We start from the raw sequence: 11,761 nt of genomic DNA, 5'->3' as shown, positions 1-11,761 counted from the left end.
CGGTGTGTGCCATGGCTGAAAGCCGCTTTGTCGCCTGCTGCTAATCGGAGCCGTTTCACAGCCTCTTTGAATGCTTTTGTCTCGAGTTTTGTTTTCACTTCAGGTCTCACAACCACTCTCACATGGTTTCCTGGCTGGCAGAGTAATCTCTGATCTCAGCAAGCAGGAGGCTTGCAGCTTGGGGATGAGCAGGTGAGGGGAACGGCAGGGCAGTCCCATCAGCACTCACAGTGCTGTTAGGAAGGGGCTTCATCCCAGTGTGGCAAACGGGGGACTGGAAAGCTCCCAGCCCTGGAACTTAGATTTAATCATTAGCTAATCGATTGGGCTGAATCTCGTTTTTGATGAACGAGGGAGGAAGGATGGGTGGCCGTAGTTAGCAGTAGAGGATCTGAATTTCCTACTTAAGGCCACGGCAGGGGCTGGGTTTTGTGCTGCTGCAAGGTGATGGCTCAGCTGGGTGTGTGTTCACAGGGGGGTCTTTGCTGGTGGATGAGGCTGCAGCCACTGCCTGCTGTTGTACTCATGGCAGGACAGGGTAAGGTAATGGGTGTTGCGTTGTAGGGGGGGTAATAAGCAAGGGTATTCTCTTTTGAGAGGGTCATGGGGGAATAAAGCAGAATGCCTGCAATTCTCAGCCTGAAGCCCTGTGTGGTGACTGCTGAGTCGTGGCCTGAAGCACTGATTGAACACCTGGGGAAAGGGCCGGGTCAGCCCTGGGAGCACAGGTGAAGGCAATTCAGCTGTGTGACCAGGAGAGGTGGAGGCTGGCTGCACCTCTTTCAGACCTCATTTAAGGGCTGAGTGCCACTGGGGAAGGATCTGTGGTTGGAGATCCCTCTCTTGTGGAGTCTTTCCTGTAAGCCTGGATGTTTGGAGATAGGTGAGCACTTTTCCTTTGTAACACCGTTCTGTCTACAGTAGCCCCTTTGCTGTTACATTCTTGTATTGCCCTTCCACCATGTTAATCTTTCTGATTTTAACGAGTCGTGTGGCAGGGCTGCTGTAGGGCAAAATGCAGGTAGTCCTAATCTCATATTACCTTCTTTTGTAAGTGCACCTTTTAAATGCTTGTTAGCATTATATGTGTGTGACGTAGCAAGCAGCCTGTAACGTTTGCTCTGAAGGCAGCATTAGCGTGCCCTATCTCTGCTCCATGGCTGCAAGGTCACATTGCTGAGGGTCTCCTGCAGAAGATGCATGGCAGCTGAGTGGGTGCTGGGCTGAGGAGTCCTCTTGTCCCTGTGACAGCAGCCAACTGCAGCGCTTTGTCTGGGCTCCTGCCCTCACCTGTGTGAGCAGAATAGCAGCAGTTTGTTGTCGGTTAGGTCCTGTGTAGATCAGCCCATAAAGAGTTACGAGGTAGTGCTGATGAGAGATCCACTGTACAGGGGATGTCAGGGGAGGGGAGAAGTTAATAGGATTTAATTTGAGTGTGAAACCTAGATTTTTGGGTTCAGACTCTGTAATATCCCTGAAAAAGTCTGGTGGAGTGGCTTAGCATTGTATGTTGTTGAGCAGAAAGACATAAGTGAGGATAATGAAGTGCCATTAGCCTTCCTGTTCCAGCTGAAGGAGCTCTGCCAGCAGGCTGGGCAGTCAGCCCCTCTCCTCCAGTGCTGGGGTCAGTGTGGGGTGCTGGCAATGCTTGTGCTGCTCTGCCTGGGTCCAAGGCAGTCATTAATCTGCTCCCTGGATGATTAGGGTTAATTGAGATTTGTGAGGTGCTTAGAGGTGGTGGTGATGAGCACCGTGGTAATTGGAGGCAGTGGAAGTGTTGATATTTATGGGAAATGTAGGGGGGGGGAAAAGACTTGTGGAAAAACATTGGAAAATATTTCTTCATAAATAAGAAAATTCCTCTGTCTTTTTATAGTAAGAGAATTTTAAAGCAGATTATTGGTAACAACCTTGTATTTTTCTATGCTTTTTAACAAAACCCTTCTCTTTCACTCTGTATCTGATGGCAAAACAGATCAGAACAAACACTTTCTGATAAGCTCCATGTGTTTGCCAATAGTTTAAACAAACACCTGTGAGCTCTACCTCCAATATTTGCCTTTGGAGGTTGCAGAGGACAACAGCTGTGGTGCCCACCAGCCATGAGGACCTGGGGAAGAGGCACAGGGCCTGAATGGGAATGACAATTCCCTCATGTGCAGATTGAGGTTGCAGCTCATTTTCTAGCAGTGAAGTGCAAACTGTGCAGCTGGGCTGGAGAGAACAGGATTTGTTACCAAGAGGCATATGGAGAACAGAGCATGGTTAAAACATGGATTTGGTGCTCAGGGAGCTTTGCAGGAACATTCCTGTTGGCTTTGTCTGAGATGTTCCTCTGGATGGCAGGGGAAGGGTGTGTATGCATGCTGGTAATTGTCTCTAGTTTGCTTTCTGTAGAAGTGATGTGAAATGGAGAGGTGGAGCGGAAGGTAAAATCCCTCTCTCTGGCTTTGCTACAGCCCTGCTGGTAGGCAGCTTCCTTCGGGGAGGGCAGAAGCCCTGCTGTGCTGGGGATGCCCCATGTTCCCCCTGGGTTGCCACCCCACTGCCTTTCCTCACCCTACGGCCACATCGGGCACCAGGAAAACCAATGCTTTCCTCTTTGGGCAGGGGGAAGAGAAGAAAAAGTCATGACCTGCTTTCCCTTGGAGCTAAAATAACACACTGAGGATGCAGCTGTGGTTCAGAGGGGGTTTATTTTTACTTTTTAATACGCCACTGGGAGTTCAAACAATGTGTCAGTGATACGTCACCTTCTGTAGAGTGGCTTCCCTCCCCACCCTTTTTTTTTTTTTTTTTTTTGAGAAGTATTTTAGTCATTCCATGGCAAATGCAGGGCTCATTTGGATAAAAGCCTCTGCTGTGACATCCACAGCCTGAATGCACAAAGTTGTTTGTTCCAAAGCAATAGGCTGGGAGAATTTATCGAGCAGACAGCCCCCCCATGCCTCCTGTGTAAATTAATGAAATGGATGTGCTGTGGCACTTGTTAAAAAGCAATAAGTCCTCTCCCTCATGCTTATTGCTTATCAGGTAAGGGGAAGAGTGCTGCAGCTTACCCCCGAGGCAGGGTGGCTGGAGGAGCTCTGCATCCCCAGTACCTAGAGTGCCAGGAACCAGTGGTGGTGAGCTGGGGGCTCTGGAGCAGCCCAGTTCCTCCCGGGATCTCTTGGCATCGCAGTGCATTTTGACACGTGGCAGTCAGCGTGTGATGATGCTGTTCTGTGCTTGCTGGTGCCTGAGCATCTTGGTGCTGTGCAAATCCTGATTAAACAAATGCGGTGTTGTGGTGGTATTTTGTTTTTATTTTAATCACCATATTGCCAGGATGTGGTAAAGCTGCTTAATCTCTCGTGCTGAATCAATGGCTGCAGAGAGAAGCAGGTGCCCTCAAGCTGCATGCTCCCCTTTGCTGGGCTGCTGACTCACAGTCAGGGTGTTTGTGGGTGTTTATGGCCCTTTGGGATGCCTGCAACAAGGGCAAGGGGGCTGTGGGACGAGGGACACAGCCAATACCTCTTCTGCAGCATCTTCTGTACCACCATCCCGAGCCATGGCAAAAAGGGACCCCCCCCATACACACTTTAACCTTGACACATGGAGCACCTCTTCTTTCTCTGCTTGGGACTCAGAATGCTCTGTGTGCTTCGGGTAAGCCCTCGCTACGAGGGGACTGCAGGGTGGTTCAAATGTCGGTCTCCAACTGAAGTTCAATACAGCAGAAAGGATTGTGAGGATGAGGCTGACAGGCACTTAAGCACTGCTTTTGTAACCACAAATTCCAATTTCTTTTTGTTGTTACTTTTGCTGGGATCATGCAGAAATGACTTGGCCTGTAGCATTTTTTCCAGAACCAATTTATCACTGCATGCAGTTTATTTTGCAACTGGGTTTTAAATCTTCCTGTTGCAAAGTGCATCTGGCACTGCAGGAAGACACTCTGCAGTCAAACAGAAGAGAGCTGAGTGACTGCCTCCCTGTCTGTACCATCAGTGCAGGCACAGGATGGCTGTGTGCCTTTGGCACTTGGCAGTGAAGATACCCTTCACAGAGGACATGGTGTAGCTGAGGATGTAGGTTTATTGTTGGTCTTTTTGCTTAGATTAGATGATGTGTGAGGAACACGGGCTGCCCTTGCTTCTATTCCACACCAGTGTAACCTTCCTGCTCCCCCCAGCACTGGGGCAGCTCTGCAGGTCCCATGTGGGATTTCCTTGGCTCTAAAGGAGGAAGGGAAAAAAGGTTTGATTCTGTTTCCAGAACAGTCCAGTGTTTAATTCAGCAGCTGAAGCAGAAGTCTTGAATCCTTCACTGAAACCAATTATTACCTAGTAACAACAGAAAAGGATTTCAAAACCTTTCCAGGGTATCTGGAATATCACAGAGCTCTTCAGATTTACAGCCTGAGCCTGAAACCCCAAACCACTTCAGAATGGCAGATTTAAAAAACAGCTTAGGAGAAGAGATGCCTAAATGTGCTTATTTTGTAGGTGGATGAGCAGCAACCAAATGTGGTGTTTTCTGCCTCTCAGAGAGATTTTAGACCCAGCATGGGTCTATCTATCCCCAAGCAGCTGTGGCTGGTGTGTGATGGAGACCCCTGAGCTTTCACTTGATTAAACATTAAAACCTCATCTCATTTCAAGTCAGAATCCTTATTCCTACTTCTTGTCAAGGAGATTTACAGTCCAGCTCTAAGGGCAGCCTGTGACTCCATGAAGTCGTGGTGTAAGGCAAGACTTGTGAGCACCAAGGAGTGAAGCACCTCAAGCCTCTTTCCCAGGCACGCAGACCCTTGGATATTAAACCAACAGAAGATGTCAAAGCACAACCAAGCTGCTGTGATATACGGTGCTCAGAAACACTTCCTCACGTTACGTTTCCTAACCTCAGCCACTTCAATTCCGCGGCAGAATGAACCATGAAGTGCTGCACCAGTGGATTTATAGTGAGTAAAGCTATCTGTGATTTGTGAGTCCCCCTGAGTAAATATTCTGGGGAGAGGAGTAAAATGCAGCTTTTAGATCTGCTTGGCTCAAGCATCTTCTATCTTACTTTATTTTTTTTTTTAAAGCCAAGTTTGTGCCACACAAGTACCTTAAACCCAAGGTCTTGGCTCTCTCTTCAGCTCTTTGGCTTTTGAAGCTATGGAGACCTTATGTTTTGCCAAGAAAGATAGACACTGGTTGGTGACACTTAACCTTTGGTGTCCTGTCCTTTGGGAGCTATTGATGGAACTTGAATTAATGCCTTTAAGCCATTCAGAGCACAGCTCAGCCCCTAGATTGCATGTTTTAACTAAATTGGTTTCAAAAAAGATCTGTTTAAATTGGCGTGAGCCCCTTTGTGTGAACACTCCTAAATCAGTTTAAGAGTGGCTGGTATTGATTTTAACTTAATGTGGTTTGTTACTGAAGTAAGATGGATCAATAGTGCTAAATAGGTGCAATTCTTGCCTTAGGTTTGCCATGTGAAACTTCATAGAGAAGACGAGCTCAAGGGGAAAATGATTTGTCCTACTGTTGCTTCCCAGTGAGCTTTCACCATTTCTGTGTTCAGCCGTGGAATTCTTCCCCGAAAGACACCTTTGAACTGAAATTACATGACAACAGAGGAATCCTAAATCCAAATCCACTTTAATGCAGGATTTTTAGGAATGTGACTTTCACTCACTACCTTTACACCTGCTGCTGGTGCAGGGAACAAGGCAAAGAGCAGCCCAGAGGGCAAAGCTGCAGGAAGGACTGCACTGGCTGTGGAGGGTGGCAAGAGCTGGCTTGGCCGTAGCCCTTCTGCCTGGCCCTGGGTGCTTAGCCTCACTTACCTGGATGCTCTGGCAATACTGATATGCTTAGAGGCTTTCTTGTATGGATGAGATGGAGGAGGGCACAGAACTGCCTCTGAGGAGTCTTTGGGTGCAAGCTTAAAGCCCTTCTACCACATGACCTCTGTGTTGAGTGAGAGAAGTGGGACCTTGGGTCATATCAGGAAAGAGGGAGTAGAGAGTTGCTGTAATGAGAACCAGCTTGGTGTCCTTGTTAGGACTCAGTCCGAGTGCTGTTGAGTCCAATGAGGATTTTTGCCTCCAACCTTTCTGTAACTGGCTCTTACTGTCAGCACCGTGGTTTTCCTTCTCATGCATTATGCAGCAAGTTCTGCTTTCTCATTGTCTTTCCAACGCGTAGTTCAGTGCCCTGTTACTATAACTGAGTTTAGCTACTAAATGTTATTTATCATAGCAGCTAACATTAAACATGGGTCAACACTGATATCAGAGCTTTGTATTGATTCCCTTGCAGCCTTGCCCCATCAGCCTTGCACTGCCTGCTGGCCACAGGGCTGTTCCCTGCCCCAGGGCCAGGCTGCTCTGCGTGCCTCTCTGTGCCACTGCAGCAGGAGCAGTGCAACTACTTGCAGCGCTGCTGGCAGTCAGGCTGTATGAGAATGTTTGGCTTCCAGCAGGTCTCTGGTGGGTGTTCCCCTTTCTGACTCTTCTTCTGAAGACGTGCAATGGAGGTACCCTCACATCAGCTCATCACTATGCACATCTCAGCCAAAACCTCATTTTCATTCCAGAAACAGTAAGTCTGTCAATTCATTTAACTGCATAGAAAACACCAAACAAGAAATAAAGCCCAATTAAGAACAGAGAAAAGGAAGAAGCTCAGGATAATGGATTGTTTGGGTAAGTGGTTTTGTCAGCTCTGCTCGTGAGCTCTTGCTGTGTGAACTTGCTGGCTTGGGTGCTGGCTCTGGGGTGGTGGAGAACATGAGGATCACCTCCCAGGTGCAGCCAAGCCACCAGACCCCAGCTGGCCCTTTCTATCCTGCTGCTGAACCACGATGGGCTGCCTTCTGGCATAGGCTGAGGATGGATGCTGAGCTCAGCTCCTGTGTGCCCAGTGCCATTGGGTGGCCTTCTGCCAAGCTGCTCCTGGGGACAGCTCTGTGCTAACAGATTTCTTGCATGCTTTCCCTTGACTTTTCTCTTCCTTTCAAGAGATGACCACTTCAAACAATGTTTCTGCTTTCTGATGCATTAAGACTTGGAAGTTTGCCATTCATCACAGCTGTGCGTTTGAGCTCATGTGATTATTTTGGGAAGTGAACCATGGTGATTTGTGTGTATGTGTTTTATTGGTGAGCAGGATGTTCCCTATCTACCTCTCCCTGGCTGTCTGCATTTGCATTGGTTAATAAAATGGATAATGTTCAATGACTTTCTGATGGGTGAACAAGATTTGGCGTACAGGATGTAGTAGCTTTTCATGAGGGCTAAAATTTCATCCAGGGAGATTGGCTGCCACAGAAGGTTCATACACAATCCATAATAACAGAAGCTTTTAACCCATCCATAATTGCTTTCATATAGAAAATGATTGCTGTAAGTTAACTTCATAATTCCAAATCAGTGGCTCTCAGTAGGATTTCAGATGCTTTAATTTGCCCTGAATTATCTGTAGGACTCATTGCATTTCATCTATGCTCTTTTCTGATTATGCTCCTTGTCGCTCTGACCCGAACTTTGTCTATTTAATTCCATCCCCCACTGAAAACAGACTAATTTCCAACGATACCTCACAGTGATAATGATTCTGACTCGTGAACAGGGTGGACAATGGGCTTACAGCTTTCTCCCTTGGCACCCAACCCTTGCTTTATCCCTGCAGTGTGCTGCTGACTTGGATGAAGGCACAGTGGGGTGAGGTTAACTCAAGCAGGGCAAAGTCAGCAGAGGCAAAGGTCCTGCAAGGAGGACCAAAGTACATCACTGCAGGCTTTGCGTGTGCCCAGCACATGGTGGTTTTCTGGGCATGGTGCTAGATGTGTTGTAACGGCATGCACAGCCTGGGTGCGATGCAAGTCTGGGGCATCTCCCTAATCTAATGAGGGCAATGTGAGCAGCTGTGCTGTGTGACAGCCCCCAAATGAGCAGGGCAGCCCCTCCCCACATTATGGCAGCAGCCGGCTTGTGCGATCGTGAGTGACAGCAGATGAAGGGATTCCATTACAGCTTGTCTCGAGAACTGTACGTCTGTGTCAGCTCTCTGCTAAATCAATAAACAGGATGCTGAAGGAAAAATACTTTTAGGCTTCTTATGTCTTTATGTATCAAACTGATTGGGCAGGGAGCAGCTCGGATGGTAGTAGGGCTTGGAGCATGGCTGGCTGCTGGATTTTTGTCAAGTCATGGGTAAGGGCTGGGCCTGGGCAATGCTGGGTGTGCTCCAGACTGCAGCTTCCCCTGGAGAGGAGGGTGGCTGTGTGGGCTCCTTTTCAGTGGTAGCGTTACTATGCAATTTGGATACAAGTCTTCAACCAAAGAGCCTGAGGTACAACATCAAGAAGTAGGGAGAGATCACTTTGCATGTTCCAACAGACTAACAAATTACCTATGGAAATGTACTTGAGAATATTCCTTAGTAATTGGATTTCAGCTGTTGTTTCAGTGTATATGCCCCTGGGCTGTGAAGGTAAAAGGACTCCACTGAACTGCTTTGAAATTCTCCCTGGCACCTACAGGAGGTGTTTACTATTTAAAAAGTGAAACTTGCAAGTCAGAACGCTGCTAAGTGTAGTTTAAAAACAAAATTGCACCCCTGCAGCACTGCTCGGAGTGATGGAGTGCCTGGCTTATCCAGGCAGTCTCAGCCTAGAGATATTTCTGTGACTGGAGTGGACAAGTCCCATCTGCTGCCTTCTAGAAGGTAACGTGGGCATGTCTATGCTGTGCAATGGGACACTGAATGTGCTGGTCTTATCCCTGGACCCACAGTAGCTCCTTCTATTCTTTGAAATCCTTAAAAGTGCTGCTTTAGCAGAGCCTGGGCATCGTGGTTCCTTACTGTATTTGCAGTGTGTTTGATGCAGAACGTAGGCACTCTCCACATAGGCTGACCCTGAATTTGGCATGCTTTATCTTCCAGTGTGATGGATGATAGCAACATCTCTAGTCTTGACCTTGATGCTGAAGCCACAGAGGAAATAGGAGGAATAAGCTGTCATTGCACATCACACAGTAACTGCTGAGTTTGGCATGGCAGAGGGGGGTGACAAGTTGGGTAAGGTCGAGTCTGAGTGCTGAGAAAGTGTTCTTGGATATGAAGCACAAAGCACCCATAGGCAGAGGCAACTGAAATCGCAGGCTTCCCTACTGTGTTTACATCTTGGCTGAAGACAGCAGCCAGCTGTTGGGAAGTGTGTGGCTCTACTGGAGCATCTCAGCTCTGCCTGCCCTTTGGAAGGGGCTGAAAGCAAAAAAAAAATTTAAAAGGGCCGGGCAAGTGCCCTCGTTTTCTCTGAGGCAGCTGCAGAGGGAAATAAATCTGCTCCGCCAACTGAGGCAACTAGTTCTGCGGGTTTATAAATGCTCCAATTGAGTGTTTTGACATGGCAGTCAGATATAGTTAATCTTTCCCTTGACCTCCCAATACCGGAGCGCGGGCTGAAACCGCTAGTTAAGCACGTCCGTCTCCTGTTGTACCATTTGCGCTCCAGCGCACCGCCTAATCAAGTGTAATATATCTCTGGGTAAAACACACACAGTGCTTTTCACAGCTATTTAAACAAAAAACAGACCTCGATGCATTAGTTATGTGCACAAGCCACAGAGAATTGTTGCTCCCATGGTTTAGAAAGAAGTTGGATGGGCTGGGTGTGCTCTGGGGAGGAGGCGTGAGAAAGGTGTGGGAATACTCTGCATGCCTGCCTGGATATGGAAATACCCCTCTGCTGGGCGTGGGGTCCCGAGCCTACAAACAGGTCTGGGGCATGGGGGGAGGTCAGGAGGACACTGGCGTGCAGGGGTTGCTCGGGTGGGTGGCTCCTCCTCTGGTGGGGATGAGTCTTTCCCCCCATCTTATTAGCAGTCTTTTCCACTCTTGGTGATTCTGTGACTCTATGACTCATTTGCTTTTGTTTGCTGGGGTGGATGTGGGAATACTTTAATAAGGGATATGTTGAGTGTTGCTCTGCTTTTAACAGCGTATAACCAGGCTGTGTCAGAGGGTGCCTGAGGACAACCACCGAGGTGGGCATGTGGGCCACATCCCCGTGGGGCTGCAGGGAGGTGAAGGAGATGTTGCTGAAGGCATTTTGTGATGGTTGGATGCAGATGGCTTGCGTGTAGCTCATGGTTTTGGAAGGTGAAGCCTTGCTAAGGAGCTGGGGAACTGGCCCAGGAGTCTTCAAAACACAGAGTGGCCCATAAGAAAACCAGGAAAAAGTAAATCATTCAGGAGATTGAAAAAATGAGAGAAATGTGTGTATATAATAAAGTGTAAATAACATCAGGCCTATCCATGACCCTGTGCCTCTATCACTTCCTTTCGTACCTGCAGCAGCATTCTGCCTTCTGTGCACCTATTAGCATTCAGGGCATGCTGCAGTAACAGCTCTGTGGTGCTGTGTTAACCATACTGATAAAGAGTAAAAAAAAAAAAAAAAAAAAAAAAGTAAATAATATATATTATTAGCATTAATCCAAACACTGGAAAGGTTTGCAAATAGGCTGGTTATGCCAATGATGCATGAAAGTCTGTAACTTCTGAAAGAAAGTGTTGGAATGATCTCCAAATGCTGAAAAACACTGGACTGGGTGACCTCTTGATAGCCCATCGAGCTTTCTTTTTCCTGTGATACTTTGCTAGCATTTTCCCTAGAGATTCTTGGATGCTTTGTGCTGTATTTTCCTAGCCTCCTGTTTGATTTCCATAGGACATCAGTGGAGATTCATTGACATGTCTCTGACACCTGACAAAGCTTCTGCATGGGAACCTCTACAGACCGCTCATCCCATTAAACACTGAGAGAGCACACCACTCAGAATGAGACACATCCTCACCCAGCAGAAGTCCCAAATGCTTTAGTGTGAGGTCCCCTGGGCAGTGCAACATGCAAATCCCATATGATGGTAATAGGGTGCTTCCATGGCTTTTGAAGCCTTGTTCTCATGAGCCCATCCGTGACCCTGTGCCTCTATCCCTTCCTCTCATACCTGCAGCAGTGTTCTTCGTTCTGTGCACCTATTAGCATTCAGGGCATGCTGCAGTAGCAGCTCTGTGGTGCTGTGTTAACCGTACTGATAAATCTTGTGTAAAAACAACACTTCACCGTGCTGCTCGCACTCCTTCCACCTGGGAACACCAAAGCCTGACACAAGCACAGCTTGATCCTCACTGCAGCCAGGCTGGTTTCATGATGTGAGGCTGTGGTGCCACTTCTATCCCTGTGATTTTAGCAAAATAAATGCGGATTTGAGAGTCCGCCATTGCCACAGTGATGCCCTGGCCCTTTGGTTTTGCTGATATGGGATTATCACATGCTGTGTGCGAGGGCAGCCTCCTACCTCCAGTGCTGGTGGGGCCATGTGGTTCCCCCAGGGAGAGTAGGGCTGGGTGCAGGAGGAATGGGTGTAACTGCACCTGAAAGTCCATCTTCCATGCATCAAAAGGTAATTGGATGCCCCTGTAAAACCCAGTAGCAATGGATATGGGAGTAGTCTTGCCTGTGCTGGAACCAGGGCGCTGTGCTGAATGCTACAGTGTTGCTCCATGTGCTACCTTAAGGGCTGCAATTCGCTTAAATGTATTCACTTCCCATTAATGCTTCGAATTCAAAGCAGCAGGTACCTTTAGCAATTTTGTTTCCACGTGGTTTGCAGTAACTTCTGTTGGAGGATTGTGATGGAAAATTTCTATCACCAAATCACACAATAATTTAGGCTATGATGAACCTCTGGAGGTCAGGGAGTCCACCTCCT

The 11,761-nt window shown here is 47.8% G+C and overlaps 1 long non-coding RNA gene across 2 annotated transcripts; it reads left to right on the top strand.

Annotated features, from left to right (window-relative positions):
• The first annotated feature begins 818 nt into the window (after window positions 1-818).
• On the top strand, window positions 819-7,216 carry LOC128084736 (uncharacterized). Of its 2 annotated transcripts, XR_008208667.1 has the most exons (3): window positions 819-883; window positions 4,491-4,948; window positions 5,462-7,216. It is a non-coding gene; the product is annotated as an uncharacterized LOC128084736 (long non-coding RNA). The 2 variants fall into 2 exon arrangements; XR_008208666.1 differs by lacking the exon at window positions 819-883 and having other exon boundaries at window positions 4,177-4,948.
• Window positions 7,217-11,761: the final 4,545 nt, after the last annotated feature.

The sequence above is a fragment of the Tympanuchus pallidicinctus genome, unplaced genomic scaffold (genome assembly GCF_026119805.1).
Source record: "Tympanuchus pallidicinctus isolate F22 unplaced genomic scaffold, pur_lepc_1.0 scaffold28, whole genome shotgun sequence".
NCBI lineage: Eukaryota > Metazoa > Chordata > Aves > Galliformes > Phasianidae > Tympanuchus > Tympanuchus pallidicinctus.
Note: the sequence above shows the minus strand (reverse complement) of the source record. Positions and strands in the feature narration are given on the sequence as shown.